This window comes from Schistocerca americana, chromosome 8 (assembly GCF_021461395.2).
Source record: "Schistocerca americana isolate TAMUIC-IGC-003095 chromosome 8, iqSchAmer2.1, whole genome shotgun sequence".
Classification (NCBI taxonomy): Eukaryota; Metazoa; Arthropoda; class Insecta; order Orthoptera; family Acrididae; genus Schistocerca; species Schistocerca americana.
In genome coordinates, this window is record NC_060126.1 from 108801381 (window position 1) to 108827959 (window position 26579).

A 26579-nucleotide genomic window follows, 5' to 3' on the forward strand; every position below is an offset into this window, starting at 1 on the left:
ATAAAAATCCACAGAAAGAAGTATAAATAACTATAAATAATGTTTTTACATTTATTTATATTAATTTCACCATTATAAGGGTTGCTGAGATTCACACTCAAAAAAAATTCACAATACAAACTAATTCTTCTTACTTTGTGTGTGCAGGACAGATATATTACTTGCAAGAAGTGCAAGCTTTTATGTACTTGTGCTTTTTGCTCCTGGCACATAAGTAACAGCCTCCTCTCTTCGGCAGATTATGCACACCTGTACTTGTTACTTTCCCTTACGGCTCTGTAATGATGTTTCCTTTGCTTACAGCACCTTAATATTGATGACATTCATACAGAAAAGTTAATAATGCTATTGTGTTTTCTGAGAGAAGGCCTACAGCATTTTGAGCGCGTTTTTCGTGTTGAGATTGCAACACCTTTCGGGTACTGTTTTCTCTAAGAACTCTTTGTGGGATAAGTCTTTGCTCATTCCTCGTGTGTATCTTGAAATACGACATACGATTTGCATGCTACAATGTATACCAAACTGAAAAACGCCGCCATTGGCCATCGGCGCGTTGCTCGACGACAGCTGTATATTCTTACTCACTTGTCGAATGTATACACTCCAGATTTTGTTTAGTTATGGAATAGGATAATGTGTGGCTTTCTTCCGTCACACTCATGTCGTGATGTTGGGTTGATAACCCTGTAACAACCTTTCCTTTATTAGGCTTGTAGCTGGCTAAAGTGGCATCTTCACTAAAGGCAAACCGAACTGTTCCCTGTGTAGCTTTTTTCACAGAAACAGAGCGGAGTTCTCTAGGTACATGGTGTTTGTCACTTTGAATAGTACGAACTGTAGTTATTCGAAAGATCAGACGCTAGTAGAATAGTTGTGAACTTTCTGTCCAGGGGTTGAGTTGAGTTGATTTGGGGAGGGGACAAAACAGCGAGGCCGTGCCCTTTCAAACGAACTATTCCTGCATTTACCTGAAGCGATTTAGGGAGACCACGGAAAACCTACATCTGGATGGCCGGACGCGGGATTGAACCGTCGTCCTCCCGAATGCGAGTCCAGTGTGCGAACCACTGCGTCACCTCCCTCGGTTTCTGTTACTTCCTGATTGTTTCAAGTTATTCTTGTTCCTAATTTTTTTCAGTGCCGCTGTTATAGTTCTTTTCATTGGCGTGCTTTCAAACAAAGGGATCGCCTGCGAAGCAGTATTTCGTATCTGAATTACACTACAGGTTCACTTCTACGCCATGCTTTACTGGAATATGTAGCCTGAATGGGCATCGCCCATGGAAGGTTACAAATCCTTCATCCACCGTAGCTGACTAACAAGGATTGTAAAACTCAGGAAACATATTGTCATGTTCCATATATCGCTGATGGGAGCAAATATATCGGCCGGTCTCCGAGCTGTTCAAGTTAGACCGTCATCAAAACGCAGGCACTTTAGTAAGAGCCTCATTCTATGCTCCGAAAGTGAAGCTCGGTACATCGGAAATTTGCTTTACCAAATATGTCACATAAACTGCTCTTGTCCTGTCCACAGACTACACAGTTCAATAGAACTGAAACTGCTGACACCATTTCTTCCCTTTGAAAAGCGTTCGAATTTCCCACGAAACTATCTTCAAATGATTCTCAAAGATGCCTAGCTTTTGGTTGGAATACATCACGGTATTATCATAGATGTTATCGTCAAAGTACATGAGAAAAGCTTACCTTGTGTACCAGCTTTTATCACCGAGCATAGTTCCTTTTGCAGCTCTCGTTATCTTAACAGAAGCCCTCCGCATTTGATTTATCTAAGGCTCTGTCTTCCATATCATACCTGCCGGGGTCACAATTTCACTGTCAACGTGATCAGTATGTACCTCCGGCCTCGGTCGCCTATTTGTTACTTTATTATCTGAAAAATATGAAAACAGAACCGGAGGCTAGCACGCTAAACACACATCTACCGAGATAGACATCCTAATACACTCAATAATATATGTGAACAGTAATAAATATCATCAATTACCCTGTTCGTTTTCATCCGACTCGTTGCTGTCAGAAACTACTTGATCTGGAAGTTCCACGACTACATCTCAAGTGTCACTTTTTAAATTTCGGACAGCTCCCCACTAAATTCGTTGTTTGGATTCTCAAGCAAATTTCTTATTTCGTCATCTGTCCCTTTCATTGTTTTTCATTGTATGACTGTGGCACGGAAATATAAGCTTCCGCTCACCACACTGTTTACCCGTTGACTCAGGGTGACTGGCCAGCCAGCGTGGCCGTGCGGTTCTGGGCGCTACAGTCTGGAACCGAGCGACCACTACGGTCGCAGGTTCGAATCCTGCCTCGGGCATGGATGTGTGTGATGTCCTTAAGTTAGTTAGGTTTAATTAGTTCTAAGTTCTAGGCGACTGATGACCTCAGAAGTTAAGTCGCATAGTGCTCAGAGCCATTTTTTGACTCAGGGTGACTGTTGCGCTGCTACACATTCAGTCATAGCAATCGCTATAACTCAACAATGAATGTAAACTAAAAGCTCTTTTTACTATCAGTTGTAGGAATAATCATTACAACAAATGTCATGTATGTATTAAATCCTGTGCTCAACACAGCGGGGGTCGTTGCCAAATAACTTCGTTGAGGTTAGTGACTCACGCCACCCCTCGCCCGCAGCTCGTGGTCTAGTGGCTAGCGTTGGTGTCTCTGTCTCTTGATCACGAGGTCCCGGGTTCGATTCCCGGACGGGTCGGGGCTTTTCTCCGCCCGGAGACTGCGTGTTTGTGTTGTCCTCATTCTCTCGTAATCATTCACGAAGTGCCGAGATTAGAAATGGAAAGATTTGGAACTTGTACGGGCGCTGAGACCCATGGTATTGAGCGCTTCAAAAACCATCATCATCATCACCACCCCTCCCCCACCCCTCTCCCAATTGGTACGCAACTTTGAATAAATAACGACTGATAAGTGTCACAAGTAAACTCCTGTTAAGCTTTGTCCTAAGAACGAGATGCTTTTCTGCTTTCTTGTATGTAACTGTTTGTGTGCAAGTCTTTCTCTACAACACTTTCTTCCAGCAGTAAGTACAACAATGAATCGTAGTCAGTAATCTGAGAAACGTGCTTCTACTTGGAAGAACGGTTCTCGATTGAGAGACAGGCTGCTTGCCCGTCAGGCAGCTCGCTCGGTGCCACAGCGTTCAAATAAAGTACTTTAACTTCTATGTTCTCTACACTGTGGTGAGATGTGGCTTTCCTTTTAAGTTTAAAAACAATTTCGATATGTTAGATAGATTTAGAACACAACAACAAATCACCTAGAATGAACCAAAGGCAAAGTAGCCAGCGACAATTCTATGAATGCAAACCTTTCAACTTTTATGCTTCAGAGTACTTCGAAACTGAGTATCAAAACAACTAGTACCAGTATCGAAATAAAGAGATACTTCACTTTCGAGCTGTGATGTAAAACAACAAGCTACAAAAGAAATAAATTTTGCGCGCCGGTTGGTTTCCTCAGAATCGAATGAGAGGTATTATCTACAGTATTGAAGAAAATGCGCAAATACGAAGTAAGACATTTTTAACTTTTTAAAGGAGGAGAATCTCTATCGAAAAACGAACTCCAGTAACTGGTGTAGCTTTGCTTCATTTACATGCAGTATTTTTTACGATTTAATGAAGTTTTATTGTTTACTGCAAGAAAGCGGAAAACTCATTTTTCCCAAGTACTGCTATCAGCCACATTGTAGGCAACCACTCCTCAGTTTCCCGTGTGGTCTTATTTTCTTACTACTACCTATTATATATTTCTAACTTTAATAGCACATAAGACAACGCTGTTTACTTGTCGGTAAGACCAACAGCTAAAATGCACAATTAATCAAATAAACACTATGTATCCTTTCGCCTTTGGCTTCAGACACTCGGTTTCAATATGGCAGACCTCGTGCATGCTCACTAAATTTTGGAGCATGGATTGCAGCCGAGTTTCCATTTTGTATACTCCCTAGCAGGCGCGGCTAGTGATTAAAGGCTCCGAGGTGGAGCTGCCAGAAATAAATACTAAAATAAATTTCTCAGTACGTATTACAGAATTTAAATTATCAGAATGTATTTCGCATATTCCTCACATGAAAATAAATAATTCTGGTGAACGTTTTTGGAACTGTTGTTATGTGACACCACGTGATGTTTTGCTAACAGGCAGTAGCTACTCTTAAAAATGTTCAAATGTGTGTGAAATCTTATGGGACTTAACTGCTATGGTCATTAGTTCCGAAGCTTACACACTACTTAACCTAAATAATCCTAAGGACAAACACACACACCCATGCCCGAGGGAGGACTCGAACCTCCGCCGGGACCAGCCGCACAGTCCATGACTGCAGCGCCTGAGACCGCTCGGCTAATCCCGCGCGGCAGTACGCTTAAGGCTACGCCTTGAAATGCCGCTTTGCTCCATGCAGCAGAGGTTTGGGATCGTGCCTTCCTCGGAGTATAACCCTTATGAGCATCCCGAAGGCTCTGGTGTTTCAGCCTAAGGGTGTCCTAGCAACACGCACATAATTTTCACGTCCCACTGCTTACAACAGAGTTGCTGAAACTTCTCTACCGAATCCTTGTTTCTGTATATCTCTGTTATACTTTGATGCATCATTAATCGGCATTTGGTATTACTGCTTTGGTAGTGTTTTAAACAATTTTTTTCTGTCATTGGCTATCCATCGTTGGAATAGGTTTGCAGATTTCTTGCCGGAGTGCACTAGAATCCGATAACGTTAGAATCATCACCTAGCGCGTTTCGCTATTGGTTACAGGAGAGACCGTGAAATTTACTCCCTGCACGAAATATGTCCCGTTACTTTAGTTTCTTTTTGTGTGTGCATTATGCCTGAGTTTAGTGAGTTTTACTGTCTTTTGAATAACAGCAGCACATTATGAGTTCGAAAAGAGCACAATGTGATTTCAATGCGCAGTTTATGAGGTAAAATTTTGGAACATGCGTATAGGACGAAAATGAAGGAACTAGGTGAGCCCAGACTCGATGTAAATATGAATTAAGAGCAAAATCTGTGTAAATCCGGGCAAGGGTACTTACGCAATTTTAACAGAGCAATGTACAATGCAGGTGACTGCTTGTGTGCGCTTTACGATTTAAAACGCATATTTTCGTAATACACAAGCAAGTATACGACAAATGGCGGTTGCTGGGGTTGCTCACGTCAGCCAACCACAACACAAGATCCGTGGCGTCATTGGAACATGACTGTTTCGTCACGCTAACTCACGAACGCCGCGGTTCGAGCGCACAAAACATTACCTTTTAAGTTTAGAAATGAAATTAGCAAGAACATTAAGCATGCAGCGAAGCTAACATACACCGCATTAAAAATCCGTCCGAAACGCACCTTTTAGTTCTGTTTGTTGTGGTAAACTGTTGGGAAATTTGACTTTGGGGGATCAATAAGCTACTGCAGATTTTATCTTCGAGTTAGCTTTTGATGTTATTTAGTAGTTGATCACGAGACGGAAAGAATACGCAGTATGCAAACTGTAGAATATTGTATCGCAAGGAAGCTAAGGAGATGATGTTGTAGTTGGTTGGTCTCCTGTTTTTACGACACAAATACACACGTGGATTAATACGGTTCTTTATTTACATGAACATTTACGTAACTGGAATAGAGTCTATGTTGTAGAGCACAAGGTCTTCAGAAATAGTCCTCCTGTAGACAATATCGGTAATGAAATTTCCTGGCAGATTAAAAGTGTGTGCTTGACCGAGACTCGAACTAGGGACCTTTGCCTCTTGCGGGCAAGTGCTCTACCAACTGAGCTACCCAAGCACGACTCCTGAAAGAAAGGCTATTGCGGAGACATGGCTTAGCCATGCTGGTTCTGCAAGGTTCGCAGGAGAGCTTCTGTTAAGTTTGGAAGGTAGGAGACGAGGTACTGGCAGAAGTAAAGCTGTGAGAACGGGGCGTGAGTCGTGCTTGGGTAACTCAGTTGGTACAGCACTAGCCCGCAAGAGGCAAAGGTCCCGAGTTCGAATCTCGGTCCGTCACACAGTTTTAATCTGCCAGGAAGTTTCATATCAGCGCACACTCCGCTGCAGAGTGAAAATATCATTCTGGAAACATCCCCCAGGCTGTGGCTAAGCCATGTCTCCGCAATATCCTTTCTTTCAGGAGTGGTAGTTCTGCAAGGTTCGCAGGAGAGCTTCTGTAAAGTTTGTAAGTTAGGAGACGAGGTAATGGCAGAAGTAAAGCTGTGAGGACGGGGCGTGAGTCGTGCTTGGGTAGCTCAGTTGGTAGAGCAATTGCCCACGAAAGGCAAAAGTCCCGAGTTCGAGTCTCGGTCTGGCACACAGTCTTAATCTGCCAGTAAGTTTCATATCAGCGCACACTCCGCTGCAGAGTGAAAATCTCATTCTGAATATCGGTAATCTTGCTATTTTAGTCTCACTGCTTGCCCCGCTATAATAGCTACTCTGGTCGCTATGTACTGTCGCGTAGCCTGTGACGTGAACTTGGCCCACTTTGCGAAGATATTGACAGACGCCAAACTGGGAGTCAGTCATTGAGTCCCATCAGCGGCGGCAGCCTGAGTACTTGCTATCGATAGGGCGTTGGCGGCATGTTACTTGCGGGTGTGTCTCTGGCGCGCTTGATCCAGCGCCTACTAATCGATCTTCGCTTCATCTTTTCCACCCGTCCCCCCTCCTCCATCCTGAAATCGTGATTGTGGTGACAGACTGATATGTAGCGCAGCGCGAGGTCTAGGTTGGTTCCGGTCGATGTTGGGTATGTTTCAGCCTTCCCCAGTATGGAAACCACTGTAGTAAGACCACGGTTAAATTCGCTAACACTAAATCACAAGTCTCGGATTTGAGGAACAGCCAATGGCGAACGCAGCGCACGCGGTAAATTGTACTCGAGTCTGCGGCGACACGTATCGACGCGCGCCTGCGACGCGTGTGGGGGGAGCCTGTGTGTTGCTGCGGCGGAGCGCGTGTGGGCGAGACGGCGTCCCGGCCGCTTCCGCTCTGCCTTTGCGCTACGCTGCCCCGCCGCTAACTGGCGTCCACCCGCCAAGTGGATAATGGCCGCGCTTCTGGGAAGCGGGCAAGTGCACTGCACGTACCGCTCCCTCTGTCTGCGGCCGCTTCTGCGTGCGTGTCTCCGTCAGCGCCCGACTACTGCCGCGTCCGGCACTGGCGTCCCAGCGCTATGTTCCCGCAACAGCTTATGTTCTCCCGGACAGCTCGGCGAATTTGGTGCTTCCTCGGAAATTCCAGTCAAAGGCAATGCCTTCCTTTCCTAAGAGCTTGCCAACAACTGCGTCAGGTGACGGTCTATTGGCTCACAGTCATAACAAGTTCAGAAAGTCTCGTTCTGGTGAAAGGGAACTGTCTTCTTATTTTCCAAAGCAGTGAGTGCTGTCGACAGGAGATCTCAAAAAAATGGTTCAAATGGCTCTGACAAGGGAACCTCCCCAACGCACCCCCCTCAGATTTAGTTATAAGTTGTCACAGTGGATAGGCCTTGAAAAACTGAACACAGATCAATTGAGAAAACAGGATGAAGTTGTGTGGAACCGTGAAAAAATAAGCAAAATATACAAACTGAGTAGTTCATGGCAAGATATGCAACATCAAGAGCAGTAAGACGGTAGGAGCGCCTTGGTCTCGTGGTAACGTGAGCAGCTGCGGTACGAAAGGTCCTTGGTTCAAATCCTCCATCGAGTGAAAAGTTTAATTTTCAGTTTATGTGACAAACTCTTATGTTTTCATCACTTTTTTGGGAATGATTATCACATCCACAAGCAAAACTAAATCGGGCAAGATAGAAGAATCTTTTTACCCATTCGCCAAGTGTAGAAGTTAGGTGGGTCGACAACATATTCCTGTCATGTGACGCACATGCCGTCACCAGTGTCGTATAGAATATATCAGATGCGTTTTCCTGTGGAGGAATCGGTTGACCTATGACCTTGCGATCAAATGTTTTCGGTTCCCATTGGAGAGGCACGTCCTTTCGTCTACTAATCGCACGGTTTTGCGATGCGGTTGCAAAACACAGACACTAAACTTATTACAGTGAACAGAGACGTCAATGAACGAACGGACGGATAATAACTATGCAAAAATAAAGAAAGTAAAATTTTCACTCGAGGGAAGACTTGAACCAAGGACCTCTCGTTCCGCAGCTGCTCACGCTACCACGGGGCCACGGGACCACGGCGCTCCTGAGCTTCCAGGCTCATAATGTTGTCTATATGGCCTATGGACTACCCAGTTTGTATATTTTGCTTATTTTTTCACAGTTCCACACAACTTCTTCCTGTTTTTTCAATTGATCTGTGTTCAGTTTATCAAGGCCTATCCACTGTGCCAACTTACAACTAAATCTGAGGGGGGTGCGATGGGGAGGTTCCCTTGTGAGCACTATGGGACTTAACATCTGTGGTCATCAGTCCCCTAGAACTTAGAACTACTTAAACCCAACTAACCTAAGGACATCACACACATCCATGCCCGAGGCAGGATTCGAACCTGCGACCGTAGCAGTGGCGCGGTTCCGTACTGAGCGCCTAGAACCGCGAGAGCACCGCGGCCGGCAGGAGATCTCAAATTGATTCCATGTTTCTCCATTTCCAGGAGGTTTTAGACACTGTTCCTCACAAGTCGCGTCTAACCAAACTGCGTGCCTGTGGAGTATCGCCTTAGCTGTGCGGATAGATCCGAGATTTCCTCTCATAAAGGTCACAGTATGTAGTAATTGACGGAAAAATCATCGAGTAAAAGAGAAGTGATATCCGACGTACCCCAAGGAAGTGTTATAGACCCTCTGCTGCTCCTAATCTACATAAACGATTCAGGAGATAACCCGAGCAGCCCTCTTAGGCTTTTTGCAGATAGTGATGTCGTTTGCCGTTTATTAAAATCATCAGAAGATCAGAACCAATTGCGAAATGATTTATATACAGTTGAATGGTGCAAAAAACGGGAGAACACCTGTCTCCTGGCTTATGCGTCCAGTACACTCTAAGTGAAAATAACCACGAAATAGTGGCAAAAATGAATGAGTATCACGTAGCGATACCGTGACAATGTCACAACCTGCTAATTTTTAACAATTTCTTGGCAGTTTGTAGATGGCCATATTAATTGCTCACAAAAGGAGCTACGCATTTCTTATTCAATCTAGCAGATAACCATAAAAATAAATATCCGCTTTTTTGTGAAAATGAAGTACAAAAACCACGCATTCAAAAAGATTTCAAGTGATATGGTTATATCCGGAACACGTTCAGACACTTATGCAGGGGTAACATAAGGGTTAAAACTTTGTTCTGGAGACACTACGAATGAACAAAAAAATTTTAAACATTATCTTGCCTGCCGGATTCGCGCACAGGATGGCCTCTCTGCGATGGATATGGCTGGTCTTCATGTTTACCGTCGCGGTTGGAGCAGATTTACACCTTGGCTCCTCCGGAGACCCAGATTTATTTTCGATTTGACTAATTTTAGGAAAGATAGTATACCAGATTTTACATTACAATCTCAGTATTTTAACAATTTAGATGCGCATCACGGTTTTACCGTCGTTTACACTGATGGCTCCAAACAGGAGAATTTCCTTGGCTATTCTGTAGTGTTCCCTGATCATGTTACCCGGATTCGCCTCCCTGATGAATATACCGCTTTCGTAGTGGAGCTCTACGCGTTCCTGAAGGCACTGGAGCAGATGAATCAGGTTCGGGGCAATCGATTTCTCCATTCTCTTAGTGCCTTACAATCATTGCAGAATCTGTACTCAACTGAGGAGATGGTCCAGCTGATATAGGACCAACTGTAGTTGCTCCAACGGCGGGGTAAGGAGGTGTCCTTCTGCTGGGTGCCTGGTCATGTAGGCATATGGGGCAATGAACAGGCAGATCGGGCGGTCAAGGAGGCCTGCAGAGAGCAGGATGTGGTCCAGTGTCCTATTCCCTTGCAGTCTGTCATTTCTGCACTCCACAAGAAGTGCATGGAGTTGTGGAAGGAAGGCCGGCCGGAGTGGGGGCCGAGCGGTTCAAGGCGCCACAGTCTGGAACCGCGTGACCGCTACTGTCGCAGGTTCGAATCCTGCCTCGGGTATGGATGTGTGTGATGTCCCTAGGTTAGCTATGTTTAAGTAGTTCTAAGTTCTAGGGGACTGATGACCTCAGAAGTTAAGTCCCGTAGTGCTCAGGGCCATTTGAACCAGGGTGTAGAAAAGTATCCGCTACCAGTCGTCACAATAAAAGGTTATTTATTTGTCACACCACCGGTTTCGGGCTTGCGCCCATCCTCAGGTGTTTATACATGTATAAATACCTGAGGATGGCGCAATACCGAAATCGATCGCGTGACAAATAAATAACCTTTGATTGTGACTGGTAGCGGATACTTTTCTATACCCTATAAAGGAACAGTCACGGAGTTCGACAGCATCCACTATGGATAAAATCAATTTGAACCATTTCTTGGCAGTTTGTACGTGGCCATATTAATTGCTTACAAAAGGATCTATGAATTTCATTATTCAATCTAGCGGATAACCATAAAAATAAATATACACTTTTGTGTTCAAGTAAAGTACGAAAACCAGGCATTCAAAAAGTTGTCAAATGATATGGTTACATTCGGAAAACGTTCAGACATTTATGCGGTGGTAACATAAGGGTTAAAATTTTGTTCTGAAGATACTACGAATGAACAACAATGTTAGATATTATCTTGCTTGCCTCAGACGTGTAACTGACCATCCTAAAATGAGAATTTGTTATTCATAACATTATTCACTTATCTCCCAGCGTCCTTTGATTGTAGAAAAAGCGATATCACTGGATTATATTTCCAATTGCTGCTAGAAATTTGTAGTGCCATAACAAACTCCGAAATACCACTTCATTTGAAAGTACTTTTCCACTCCTGATGGACGCTAACAATCATTCCTCAGTGTGCTTATAGAGGCCATCTGCTTAGTAGTACCGAAGTAGCGAAGGTGCGGAAAAATTATGGAAGTTCTGCGATTAGTTGTTCTGGACTCTGTTCTGATTGTGATTAGATCATACACTCAAGACCCAAAGAAACTGGCACACCTGGCTAATATAGTGTATGGCCCCGCGAGCACGCGGGAGTGCCGCAACACAGCGTGGCATTAAGCGACTAAACTCTGAAGTAGTACTGGACAGAACTGACACTGTGAATCATGCAGGGGTGTCCATAAAGCCTTAAGAGCACGAGGAATTGGAGGTCTGTTCTGACCAGCGCGTTGCATAGCATCTCAGATACGCTCAATAATATTCATGTCTGGGGACTTTGGTGACCATCGGAAGTGTTTAAAACCAGAAGAGTGTTCCTGGAGCCACTCTGTAGCAATTCTGGACGTGTTGGGCGTCGCATTGTTCTGCTGGATTCGCCCAAGTCCGTCGGAGTGCACAATGGACATGAATGGATGCAGGTGATCAGTCAGGATGCTTACGTACGTGTCGTATCTAGACGTATCAGGAGTCTCGTATCACTCGAACTACTCGTGACACACAACATTACAGTGCCTCCAACAGCTTGAACAGCTACACTATTGTTGACAAACAGCTGGAGGCAGCGTCTGCCGTAAAATATCTAGGAGTAACTATCCAAATAGTGGGAAAAGCAGACACAAGACTCAGTCTTAAGGAAATGTAACTCATCCACGAAAGAAGTGGGTTATAAGGCGCTTGTTCACCCGATTCTTGAGTATTGTTCATGTATCTGCGATCCGTGTGAGGTAGGACTGATAGAGGAGATAGAGAATATTCAACGAAGAGCGGCGCGTTTCGTCACGGGATTATTTAGCTGGCGAGAGAGCGTAACGGATATGCTAAACAAACTCCACTGGCAGACGTCACAAGAGAGAAGTTGTGCATCAAGGAGAAATTTACTACTGAAATTTCGGGACAGTACTTTTCAGGACGACTTAGACAACATATTACTTTCCCGCACATACATCTCGCGTATTGAGCACGAGGAGAAAATTCGAGAAATTAGAGCCAGTACAGAGGCTTACCGACAATCATTCTTCCCAAGCACTATTCGCGAGTGGAACGGGGTTGGAGGGATCAGATAGCAGTACCGAAAGTACCCTCCGCCACACATCATTAGGTGGCTTGTAGATGTAGATGACCTGCAGCGTCAATGGATTCATGAGGTTGTCTCCATTCCCGTACACGTCCATCGGATCGATACAATATGAAACTGACTCGCCCGACAAGGCGACATGTTTTTATCAGTAAGCTAAGAGCTCATTGGGAGACAATTTCCAAACCTTTACGAAAATTTCGGTTACGGAGACGTGCAGCCCAACTGTCTTCTAATCGTTTATCTGTTAATGGAATTATTATTTATTTGCATTGTCGGGTTTCTTCTGTACCGGACAGCGATCTCAGAGCTGCACGGTATCGATTCGAGATTTTTGTTTATTTATTTACAAACTCCGTGATGAGGCCCTGAGGGCCATGCATTACTTACGTCCGCCGTGTCATCCTATGACATATGGTGATATGGAGAGGCACGGGGTTACACACAACTTTTACACGGTTAGGCGACCCACTAATAATATATATAATCTGGTGCAGACCTATGTTTGTTGTTCTCACTGTGATGGCGTTGTCGTTGCGCACAGACTCCAATCTCAGCGATCTGCCATATTAAGAATTCAGTGAAAAGAACGAGCATTTCACTCTCTCATCCTACGTGATTAGAGAATTATGCTATAACGAGCATTGCACTTAATGCTTCTCGACTCTAATCCGGAACTGGGACCCAATTTTCAAGGAAATGGTGTATACATTTTGATTCTTGGGAAGTAGAATAGGTAAACTCGATAGGTGCACGTAAGACGGAGGAGCAACGACAGGACATGGTTAGATGATGATGTCTGGTTTGTGACGCGCTCAACTGCGCGGTCATCAGCGCCTGTAAGAGTCCCAACTTTTACGCAGTCCATTTTCTGTTCACTATCCAATCTGGTCTGTCTCACAAATTATGATGATGATGAAATGATGAAGACAACACGAACACCTAGTCTCCGGGCAGAGAAAATCCCGGGAATTGAACCCTGTTCCCCGTGATCCGGACACAGCAACGCTAGGCGCTAGAGCACGAGCTGAGGACAGGGCATGGTTAGAAGGGCTTTTGTAAAAAGAAGCAGTTGCTAATGTCCAAGATTATAAAGATCATGTATAGGTTTGCCAACTTCTGAGACCTCTAACACACCACGTGCCACCCGGATAGATTCTCGGTTTTCATCAGGAGACTGAGTGAATGTATTTCAAGTCCTTCCACCAAGGAAAATTCTCTGACAGCGCGGGATTCGAACCAGATCCCTCACATGACAGATGTGCTCACCACGCTGCTTCAGAGGCGGTCAGGCGAAGTGAGCAGCCGAAGTTCGTCCTGAGTCTGTTACACCGTCAGCTAGTGATGTCTCGAACTGCTCATCTCACAACTGCCTGCACAGTGCTCCACATTCCTATGCGCAGTTCTAAAAAAATCGCTATCTTACGTCACGTGGTGACAGTGCCAAATACGACCGGCAGAAGTGTTCTCTCCTCTTGGATCGTATTCCTCCTGGCGGAACGGGTGGACCTACAAGAATGCAGTGCCGAAAGAAAACTGTGGCATTCTTCGGCCAGTTTCCTCGAGTTAGCACCGCTTACGTAGCACACCTCGAGTGCACGCCCCCTTTGTTTTTGCAAAAGCTGCCTCGCGAGCACATGCCTGTGTGGTGAGCCGGAGCTCGATACTCTCTACTTGCTGACGCAGCAACACAGCCGCACAGCTGCAGGGCAGGTGGCGTGGTGTCTGGCACTGCAGCAAGCTGGCGCAGTAATCCGCTCGCCTTTCAGCAGCCGGCTTCAGCTTTCAGGAGCAGGTGAGTCACCAGACCGCTGCTTCAGCCGACTGCTGCCTTATCTGTGCGATAACATCCTCGACAACAACTCTGTCTCCATAACAGCTTTACAAATAACGGCCTGTTCCACAGATTCTCAGATATCGTTCGCTACCTGGAGTACAACACTTGCAGAGGTATCAAGGCCGGGGACTGCATGAACTTTGGCATCCTTCCTTAAGTGCTAAAATAGAGCTACCTTCGACTCTATCTATGTGTCGATCCTGGTGTTATCCGTCAATCTGTAATGTCTTCTGCACACTGCGGCAGAGCGTCGTTTTACAAACGAGTTAATGTGTCATACATTTGACGTTAAGCAAATAAGTGAGAAAAACTTTAGAAGAGGATTGAAACTATGCTTAATGTTAGTTAGAAATCGCTAAATACTCTCATTATGAAACACTGTATGGATATACTCGCACTCTGGGTAATTTGCGTTGCAGTTTAAAGAAAAACAAGCTTTTCACGCATTTCAAAGTCTATGACGTCCTATTACCTGAACTATGGGCCGTACGGCGATATAATTTTGCAGATATCTACAGTGCTATATTTAGATACTATCTAATAAGTGTGTTGCCAATAGAATAATTACTAAAATGACAATGAGTGTCGGTTTTACAAGCTAATCTGCTATCAGGAAGGATAATTTTCAGAGCCCTGCGACTGACTTTCTATACTCACATTAATCATCGTTTTTGAAGTCGGGTGATAATCGGAGAAAACACATTACGAGCTGAAAATACAACGCTACTGGAAGCTTTTAGAACCCAGACTCAGCTGACATTTTATTTATTTATTTATCTATTTATTTGGGGAGCAAAATAACTGATGATGGACGACGTAGAAAAGATATAAAATGTAGACTGGTAATGGGAAGGAAAGCGTTTCTGCAGGAGATAAATTTGTTAACATTGAGTGTAGATTTAAGTGTCAGGAAGTCATTTCTAAAAGTATTTGTATGGAGTGTAGCCATGTATGGAAGTGAAACATGGACGATAAATAGTTTGGACAAGAAGAGAATAGAAGCTTTCGAAATGTGGTGCTACAGAAGAATGCTGAAGATTAGATGGGTAGATCGCATAACTAATGAGGAGGTATTGAATAGAACTGGGGAGAAGAGGAGTTTGTGGCACAACTTGACAAGAAGAAGGGACCGGTTGGTAGGACATGTTCTGAGGCATCAAGGGATCACAAATTTAGCATTGGAGGGCAGCGTGGAGGGTAAAAATCGTAGAGGGAGACCAAGAGATGAATACACTAAGCAGATTCAGAAGGATGTAGGATGCAGTAAGTATTGGGAGATAAAGAAGCTTGCTCAGGATAGGGTAGCATGGAGAGCTGCATAAAACAAGTCTCAGGACTGAAGACCACAATAACAACAACATCTATTTATTGTGTGGTACATGGCAGCAGCACGTATACGAATCGAAATTACACAGAGTTAGTTGTTGACTACATATCGATGTCCGTATCCACATCATAGCATGAGGTATGGCTTCAATAAAGTCACCAGCTGATCTACTATATTTTCTGATAGGGCACGCTTTTATGAAAAGATCCAGAATATGTTCACGTGCTCCACAGTCCTAACATGGGCTGTCCAGGAGTCTCCATTAATAAAGCATGGTATCACAATTTGTTTGGCCCTTTCGGCTACATTAGAGTCTAGAGCAGTCTGTACTTGGGAAGCAGAAACCTTGCAGTGCTTTCGAGGGATCCGTTATGGGGTGATGAATACTAACTGAGTTCTTCCAGTCCTTTATCCATGTGTATATTAGCTTAAAGGTGTTCTGTCATCTCATATAGCTGTTGCTCCACATTGGCTTCCATGATTTCATGCGCATATTTGGTAAAATCGTTACTGCATCTTGAACGGGTATATTTTTTGCGTCGTCTACCCATAGTATTTTTCCCTTTCTTTAATAGTTGTTTCTTTTCGCTTGAGCTTTGGTGGAGCTATGTTACTGTCGATGGAGAGCCACGGTATTGGAGAAGACCTTAATGTACAGGAGATTAGCCGCATGGTGTTGTCAATCTGCACGTCTACTTGTTGGTATTGCGCCAGACTAGAGCACAGTAATCAGCAATTGTGAAGACTATTGACGTGAGTCCTGTTGCCAGCGTGGGTGGATGTGCACATCAATATCTACCAGTCAATTTTCTAATAATATTATTTCATGTCGCTAGTTTCTAACCAAAACAATATTTACGGTGGCAGTTGTATTCCACTCTCTATTGGTTAAATAACACCTTCAGCAGCTTATTGAGGCGAGAGAACTTACTTCAGTTTTATATGCATTCGCACACAAACACCATCTTCTGTATTATTTAAGTGCCGTAAGATCATCCGTCAAAGTCGTTACCCTTCTTCAAGAGATTTATTTTGCACCGCTATGGCGAAATCATCAGTGTATCCGAATTTTTTGCTCAGTGTCTATAGCACATCGGCAGTGTAAATATTGGATAATAATAGTGCTAGAACTGAACCTTGTGGTAGTCGAGTCTTGATTTTCAATGTTTTGTGAACATGATTTCTACGAATCACTGAGCATAGTCTTTGGAAGTGTTGTAAACTGAAGGCATGGTATCACTTTCTTCAGCTTCAGAATGAGTGCATTCCACCAAATAATATCACAGGCAGCTGTTAAGTCTACGAATGCTACTGATGTTCTCAGTCCTCTTTGAAAACCGTCGTCTGTGTGTGATACCTACGCGCAACTTGTACGTTTACTACGGATAACTGCCTGAAATTACGGTGCTATTTTTTCTATAGCCTTGTAGATACGGTTGTATATGAGTTGAAATTTTCCAATTTGTGTGCATTCCTAAGGGACCCAACTACTGAGGTCATCGGTCCCTAGACTTACACACTACTTAAACTAACTTATTCTGAGAACAACACACACGCCCATGCCCCAGGAAGGACTCTAACTTCCGGCGGGAGGTGTATATCAGTCATTCCAGCAGTTTACAAAGTGTGATTAATAATGCTATCGGACGACACATTGACGAACCTTTAGCAGGTTTGGGTACTGCCAGCGAGCCATCTGGCATTTTCATTCACAGTGAAAATAGTGGCGGTCAGCGAAATAGTTGTGAGGTATCACGACAGCTGTTCTGAGTACACTTGCCATTCGCCAGTATCCATTGCATTTATGGTTTTTTCTAACTGAAACTAAATTTACACATCTATCTGTTAAACGAAATATGTTTTTGCGAAAATCATACATTGAGGTGACAAAAGTCATGGGATAGCAATATGCGCGATCCAGATGACGGTCGTGTGGCGTATACATAGTATAAAATGAGAACCATCATTTCCACTAGGGTGATAATGGCGGCACGAAGGTAATTAACAGACTTTGAATGTAGAATGGACATTCCATTTCGGAAATCGTTACGAAATTGAATATTCCGAGATGCACAGTATTAAGAGTGTGCAGAGAATATCAGGTTTCAGGCATTACCACTCGCTACCGACAGTGAAGAGGCCGACGGAATTCACACAATGACAGATAGCAGCGGCGTTTGCGTAGAGTTGTCAGTGTTAACAGACAAGAAACACTGCGTAAAATAATCGCAGAAATCAATGGAGACGTACGACGAACGTATCCGCTAGGACAGGGTGCCGGAATTGGGCGTTAAGGGGCTCCGGAACGCCCTATACTTGCAATGTTAAAATAACGCTTATAAATTACATCTTTCCTCACAAAATATTTGAGGTAGGAAGTTGAACTTTTTACAGATTATTTATTGCAATATGGGCTACAACTTAACACAAGGATTTTACAAAATTTTAGTTCAGTTATAAAAGATGATTTTTTTTCAATTGTAATGAAAATTCACAACATTTTTTTGCAATTTTTTATTTATATATTCAAAAATATACAGTTTTTTGGAAAAAGGCTGTGTTAAATTATGCAGAGGGTACTGTGTAACATTTACTGAAAGTTTGAAACAAATATGTTTGGAAGATCCTTAGAAAGCATGTAATTAGTATGAGAAAATAAAAGTTTTGGGAATCGAGCGACAAAGATTGGATTAACTTTGTAGTGCATTCCAGGTCCATAGGATGGATTATCTTCATCCTCTGCAAACTCCTCCTCCAGCTTCCTCTTGTTCCTCCTGCTGTTTACTCTTGTTTGTATTTCTAGACTCTTTACAGCCCTGTCTGCAGCCCGAAGGCGTTCCTTGTCTAAAGCAAGCATCGCTCGTTGTTGAGTTCGTAGGCTTTGCTACCATTTTCTTCAGTTGCAGTTACTGCAACACTGTTCCAAAAGGTGGTCATGTATGAACACTTATCACATTTCAGTTGTATTTCACTAGCAAGTCCTACGTGCTTTATTATGGAGAGTTCCAGACCAACTTCACTACAATGAATACATCTTACATAGTTTGAAAAAATTCCTTTGAGAACCGACATATCAAATATTTCATTCACATCCGATTCGCCCGTAAAACATTCATAGTTTTCACTCATTGAACCAAGCTTCTTCTGTGAAGTATTTTCTTTCCCACTTTGACTGCTATGGGCAGGTGTACTTGAGAGGTTAGGTTCACTCACTTGGTTATCGTCTTTATTGATTACAGTAATAACACATACCTTTGGCTTTCCAACATTTCTCCTTTTCTTAAAAGCCTTCAGAGGATTTCTAATAACTTTACTTTTACTCATTATTATACTTCAACAAAACAGAGACTCAAGAAACAGAATTAATTACGAATATTTTCAAGATAACGACAGAGTAAATAAACATGAAACAATCGACAATCGCACCAGCGATATATATTGATCCATCACAGGTTAGCCACAACACATACTTTATCTCACATCACTAAAATGTACCTGATGAACACGGACGTTAATAACAACGCCATTTGACAGCAGTTTAACAGCGCCACAGTGGGTCACGCCCATGTAGAACACATTTCAAAAAAAATTTAAAAATAGTTGTAGTCTTCGGAATTGAATAAATTATATATCTATTAAAAGGTAATAGTCTGCAGATTCAGAAAACGCAAAAAAGTAAAATTTGAACTTTTCATGATTTTGAGCCTTTCCGGGGCCCCTTAAGGGGCTATGGCAGCAGATGACCGAGGCGACTGCATTTGCTAACAGCGCGACATCGTGTGCAGCGCCTCACCTGGGCTCGTCATCATATCGGTTGGACCCTGGACGACTGGAAAGCCGTGACCTTGTCAGATTAGACACTATTTCAGTAGTTAAGAGCTGATGATAGGGTTCGAGTGTGACGCAGATCCCACGAACCAAGGCACTGTGAAAGCTAGTGGTCGCTCCATGATGTTGTGGGCTGTGTTTACGTGGAATGGACTGGGTCCGTTGGTTCAATTGAACCCATCATTGACTGGTAGTGTTCGGCTGCTTGGAGACCATTTGCAGCCATTCATGGACTTCATGGTCCGAAACATGTCACCGGGCCATAGTTATTCGTAATTAGTTCGAAGAACATGAGTCGCATTGAACATTCATGGGACACAATCGAGAGGTGAGCTCGTGCATAAAATCCTGCACCGGCAACAGTTTCGCAGTTTGGTCGGTTAGAGACGCAGCATGGCTTAATATTTGTACAGGAGATTTCCAACTACTTGTTGAGTCCACATGTACGAAGAGTTGCTGAAATACGTCCGGCAATAGAAGGTCCGACACGATATTAGGAAGTATCCCATGACTCTTTTTTACGTCAGTGTGATTTGTCATTCATAGACTCCAGCGAAAGGGGGGAGGGGAGAGGAGAGGAAGGTGTCAACAAATACCCTCCACCCTCCGCCTCACTGCGTACGTCGTTAGCAGTTTTATCTTCGCCGCTCTATAGATGTCTATAGCTTCACAACTGTGCACGGTCCTATACGGGGAATCGATGTTTGATATTAAAGTCACGGGACGGATAGATGATAGGCTGTCCGTGGAAATTTCCCAGCACAGTAGCTGCGCGGCTCATCCTATGGCCTGGCGGGTCAACGCTCCATCACGCCACACGAGGACGTCTCTGTGAGGCTCGAGAGAGAGAGAGAGAGAGAGAGAGAGAGAGAGAGAGAGTGAGAGGGATAGAGGGGGGGCGGTCCAGAGACAGACAGACAGTCAGGCATCCGGCCATTGCTCATTGCTCAGTTTTAAATCCAATCGCCGGCCATTAGCGCTAGTTTACTTGTGTTGTGTGGGCGTGCGTCGCTCAATGGGACGGCCCGCATCCAATCTCGGCCGATTGCCGACATGATGCCGTCTGCTGCCGTCACGGCGGCCAGGGCCCACACTCCCTCGAGGCCAGAGCAATTTTCCCAGGGCTCGCCAGCGTACCCGTGTCCCGACCTCTGTCGCCGTCTCCAGGTCTCTGCGTCACTGCGAGAGGTTCCGGCCCAGGCGGCTGCCGATTATGTGAACTCCTCCTCCCTCCCCCCTCCCTCCACCGGCCTCGTCCCTCCCTGCGCTAATCACCAACTGACATTAATTACCATCCTAAGGCTCATCTGTATTACTAGATGCCTAAAGCTTTCACCCTTTCCCAGCTCCATGTTCCCTATCTGACGACTTCCAGGGACAACAAATTTGACTGTCAGTATTTCATATGATTATTCAAAAAAAAAAAAAAAAAAACCACTCCGTCTTCAGGCCACGAGCGGCCTACCGGGACCATCCGACCGCCGTGTCATCCTCAGTTGAGGATGCGGATAGGAGGGGCATGGAGTCAGCACACCGCTCTCCCGGTCGTTATGATGGTATTCTTGACCGAAGCCGCTAGTATTCGGTCGAATACCACCTCACTTGGCATCACGAGGCTGAGTGCACCTCGAAAAATGGCAACAGCGCATGGCGGCCTGGATGGTAACCCATCCGAGTGCCGACCACGCCCGGCAGCGCTTAACTTCGGTGATCTTACGGGAACCGGTGTACCCACTGCGGCATGGCCGTTGCCATATGATTATTCACCGAATTTAAAAATTTAGAATGTAGTCATGGCCTAGTCATTAAGAGGTATGATCTTACAATGAGGGTTTAGCACAATGAGACAAGTATTAAACATAGAAACTCTGTATTTTTCTGGAGGCAGTGTACCTCACAGCACGTAAATTACCGAGACTATATTCATCCAGTATTTGAGAATGAGGGCGATTGGCAACATCAAACGAGCTTTACACATACTTTCAAACGTTTTTGAACCTTCTTCTGGTTGACTTTCCGTGCAAAATAATGAATAAAAAAGTTTATCGTTTACTACATTTTCGCTGTTCATGCAGTAAAACAGCAGCATCGGGCATGACGTTTTAATGCATTACTACTTTCCTACTGACTCTCTTCGCAACACATTTTGCAAACGGTAGCACTTATACCACTGAATGTTCCTGCAAAATAATATAATTGTAAGATATGTACGTCAGGAGATACTACGTCATAAACACTGAGATGCATAAACTAGATTTTCTTAAAACGGAACAAAAATTATCCACACTATACTCATTCAGTGTTCGATAATGACTTCCAGTTAACAATAACCATAATTTCAATCCTTTTCTAGACTTTTTCATTAGTCTATCAGTGAATAATCCGAGACAAATAAAACCAAAGAAATTACGGATTTGCGCCCTCAATCATAAAGATTTTACACGCTCAGCGTCAAGTAATCAGGGGTTTGAAACTGTTTTGTAAATGGGAGTTCGATTATGTGAATAATCGGACGGGAGAGGGTGGGGTAGGGGTACTGATTGATTACCGGTAGAAATAAATGAAAAATGAATGGAGCGTGGTCTACAGATTAATCTGACTCGACGATTCCTCCAAAAGAGTAACAGAACACATTAACCGATATACGATTCACAGAGTGCAACGGATCAAGGACATTGGTTCGCGCCCACTTGCTGGGTTGGACAGCAATATTATGACAATGAAACGATTCCAAAGTTGCAAAACGGGTGGTGTCGACAACACGTCTACGAGGGTTCGAACTTTAGTAGTGTCAACTATTTATTTACAGCTCGTAGAAAATAGATACGTTTTTTCAAAGTTTTACTGATCTTCAGAGTAGTCACCAGCATTGTGTATAACCCGTTGCCAGCGATGTGGAAGTTGTAGGATACTCTTAGCAGTGCCAATTGTGTCGACAGTTCGAGCGGCGCGGTCTATTGCCCGACGAATTTGTAGCAGTTCTGAAGCGAATGCCGTCAAGTGTTTCCTCTAGTTTACAAATCGAGATGAACTTACGAGGGCTGTTCATTTTTGGAACACAACCTGCCACCAGCTTAAGACAGGAGTGATGATACTTTTTGCAGGACCTGACCATCATTTTGCAGTACAAAGCTCAAGCACGTACACTGCAAACTGTTACTGATATGTTTTACAGATGGGGCTGCTAAGTGCTATACCACCTACTGCACTCCCCTGACTTGAGCCCTCGTAAGTTCAGCTCGATTTATAAACTGAAGTAAACGCTTCACGGCATTCGCTTCAGAACTGCTACAAATTCGTCGGGCAATAGACCGCGCCGCTCAAACTGGCAACACAACTGGCACTGCTAAGAGTATCCTACGACTTCCACATCGCTGGCAGTGGGTTATACACAATGCTGGTGACTACTTTGAAGATCAGTAAAACTTTGAAACACGTATCTATTTTGTACAAGCTGTGAATAAATTGTTGCCACTATTAAATTTCCAACGCTCGTACAAATTTAAACATAAAAATTGCTCGCATATACCCGAAACTAAACAGCTTGACACCAAAATGAACCTCAGCCAAAATCTACTCTTTCAGTGACCTTCCTTGTAGGTAACCGATACCAGTTATAACGTGGTAGAGTTAGAAATGAGGGTGATTAAAAAACACATTTTTCAGTATTTTTGAGTTTTATTTGTTCTTTGGTTTCCTCACTCCTCCCGATCCATGAAACTAATTTCAGTTGCCCTCTTGCCCCTCCACCCCCTACCCACATCCCCTCCCCTATCGCTCACCGTAACGCACACCCTGGGCACGCTCTCACGTTCTGGTCTATGTAAAGTTTCGATCCTAATGAAAATCAGGCAACGAGTAGAAATCGCAAATCACTTGTTCACCCGACTGGCCCCGAATTTATAACAAAGCAGGCACTGAACTTTTGATGTTGGTTCACGGATTACTTTAGTTGTTGCACAGATCTGAAAATGTTAGATGTGTATGCAACCCGTTCCCCACTGAATAATAACTTAAGCCTCTGAATGAAAACAATACATCCAGTCTCTATGGATTTCCTGTGAACAAAGGGCTTTTCTCACTTTCAGTTACTACACCTCACTGGAGCAACCGGGCGCGCACTCCGTTGATAGCGAAACCGCATCTTCAGTGATTTCCTTTTTTTAGAATACACTTCGGTGGTGATATGTACGCTCTCACATTTACAAGCAAATGGAAACAGTGCAGCTACTAGGTACAGCGATAGAGACGCAGATACAAGTGAGTACAAAATTCGAGGAAATACTTCTGGGATAATAAGAATATAATTCAATTTCGAGATATCACCAGTTGGATATCTGTGATGTGCTGTCACGTGCGTGTCGTAAATCTTATCAAGAAATGTTTACTGGTGTGAGGCCAAAAGTACGGTTTATTCATGAAACTGACGCTGATGAGCACTGTGCAGTCACCATTACTGTGCCTCTTTTAGTTAAGTACTACACTAACGTGGGAAGCAGTCACCATTACGGTGCCTCTTTGAGTTAAGTACTACACTATCGTGGGAAGGGAGACACTGTAATCGCATGGCGTGGTTCGCATACGTCATTTTCCTTTTTCTAAATTTTGCTTATTGGCTTCTCGTTCGTAAAACAACAGCTTTAACTCATAGCTGGCCTCCGCCCATACCTGAACACACATCATCAAGCGGACGAAAATACACTCATAGGTACAATGCGTACCATCACGTTTCCGACTTTGATAAAGGTCGGATTGTAGCCTATCGCGACTGCGGTTTATCGTATCGCGACATTGCTGCTCGCGTTGGTCGAGATCCAATGACTGTTAGCAGAATATGTTGTCGGTGGGTTCAGGAGGGTAATACGGAACGCCGTGCTGGATCCCAACGGCCTCGTATCACTAGCAGTCGAGATGACAGGCATCTTATCCGCATGACTGTAACGGATCGTGCAGCCACGTCTCGATCCCTAAGTCAACATATGGGGACGTTTGCAAGACAACAACCATCTACACGAGCAGTTCGACGACGTTTCCAGCAGCATGGACTATCAGCTCGGAGACCATGGCTGCGGTTACCCATGACGCTACATCACAGACAAGAGCGCCTGCGATGGTGTACTCAACGACGAACCTGGGCGCACGAATGGCAAAACGTCATTTTTTCGGATGAATGCAGGTTCTGTTTACAGCATCATGATGGTCGCATCCGTGTTTGGCGACACTGCGGTGAACGCACATTGGAAGCGTGTATTCGTCATCGCCATACTGGCGTATCACCAGGAATGATGGTATGGGGTGCCATTGGTTACACGTCTCGGTCACCTCTTGTTCGCATTGACGGCACTTTGGACAGTGGACGTTACATTTCAGATGTGTTACGACCCGTGGCTCTACCCTTCATTCGATCCCTGCGAAACCTTGCATTTCAGCAGCATAATGCACGACCGCATGTTGCAGGTCCTGTACGGGCCTTTCTGGATACAGAAAATGTTCGACTGCTGCACTGGCCAGCACATTCTCCAGATCTCTCACCAATTGAAAACGTCTGGTCAATGTTGGCTTAGCAACTGGCTCGTCACAATCCGCCAGTCACTACCCTTGATGAACTATGGTATCGTGTAGAACTTGCATGGGCAGCTGTACCTGTACACGCCATCCAAGCTCTGTTTGACTCAATGCCCAGGGCATCAAGGCCAAAAATGGATCAAATGGTTCTGAGCAGTATGGGACTTAACATCCATGTCCTAGGCAGGATTCGAACCTGCGACCGTAGCGGTTACGCGGTTCCAGACTGAAGCGCCTAGAACCGCTCGTCCACACCCGCCGTCTATTACGGCCAGAGGTGGTTGTTCCGGGTACTGATTACTCAGGATCTATGCACCCAAATTCCGTGAAAATGTAATCACATGTCAGTTCTAGTATAATATATTTGTCCAATTAATACGCGTTTATCACGTGCATTTCTTGTTGGTGCAGCAATTTTAATCGCCAGTAGTGTACATAATGGGTGTACGAGTGCAGGTTGTAGACACACTGTTGACGACATATGGGTTGTGGAAACATGGTTGACGACATATGGGAGTTTGGGTCCGGCAGTGAGTCGTGGTCGGACAGCGTAACGGTAAGGCATGCATGTGTGCATGTCCAAAGGAACATTGCACTGTAATTTGGAGTAACACAGTCACTGGAGTATCGTAGGAAAAAAAAAAAGTTGTCGTTGATGTTACATCCTATGCTAGCGGTCTGACAACCCGTTGTCTAAACAACACCTCAGTCGCGAACTGGGCGCCAAACAGCTTCGTCAGTCACGACGCTACTCTGAAACGGAAATGCGCCTCATTATGGCGTTGGTGACATTTCCCTCCTTCCGCAAGGGGACCAAAACTGTCACGCACTGACAGCGGTCGTGGTTCGCACTGCCCACTTCCTGCAGCGCTTCCTGTTTCCTGTGCGTAAATTACACGCCTCTGAGTTCGCATTCCTGTCCGCCGTTATTCTCGCCACACGCTCGATTGTGGCTCATCTGCACAGAATGGCATCTCCACAGCTGCAACTTTGTTACATACCGTAAAATATAGTGGGAACTTAGGATAATAAAGACATGAAGCTCAGCAGTTTTGGAAACTCAGGAGGGATGAATGTTGCCTGTTGCGCATCTAAAAATGACAAGCAACATGTATTGGGTCTTAATTAATGTTAGTCGACACGCCCTGGTGTGCAAAAACATTATGACCGACTGATTAGTGGTATGTTGGTCCACTTCTGCATAGTAGGGTTCCGGAGACATGTGACACCGGAAGTCTACGTACAGGCCACAAAATTCCCATAAATTACAGGACGGTGGTTCACGGGCGCGAAGCTAGAGCCTGAAAGCGCCCCGGGTGTGTTCCATTGGCTGATATCAGATGAATTTCGCGGCCGAGAAGACGTCAACGTGAGTTCGCTGTCATGCTCTTCAAGCCACGGTATCACGACTGTCGCTTTGTGACACAGATAGTTATCTTGCTGCGAAATGCAGACGTTGGGAAAGACATCGCGCGCGGAGGACATACGTGGTCCACGATTACGTACACGTAGACCACGGCTGTCACGGAGCTTTCTATTACTTCCACAGCTCCTGTGTAAGTCAAGATGAATGCTGCGTTGGCCTGATACAGCACTAAGAGCATGTGACCGTGGGGCGGTGGAAGTTCTTAGCAGCCGTTCTCTTGGATGACTGCCTATCCGGATACGACCGTGGACTTGACGTAACAACAACCGTTATTCATCCGGTCAGGAAACATGTTTCCATTGACCAAATGCCCAGTCGCGATAACACCGTGCCCAATGCGATCGTAATAAATATTGTCGATGCGTCAACATGGGTACACGTAGGTGTCATCTGCTGCAGGGCCTCACGTTCAACAACGTGTGCTGATCGGTGTGGTCCGAAACAGTTGGGCCTGCACCAGC

The 26579-nt window shown here is 44.6% G+C and overlaps 1 protein-coding gene and 1 pseudogene across 2 annotated transcripts in view; one reads left to right on the top strand and one right to left on the bottom strand.

The window, feature by feature from the left end:
- LOC124544832 (fatty acid-binding protein, muscle-like) overlaps positions 1-26579 on the top strand; it is a 172018-nt gene that overhangs the window by 87516 nt on the left and 57923 nt on the right. The gene's annotated exons all lie outside the window — the stretch shown is intronic.
- Positions 20763-20880, bottom strand: LOC124546120 (annotated as a pseudogene).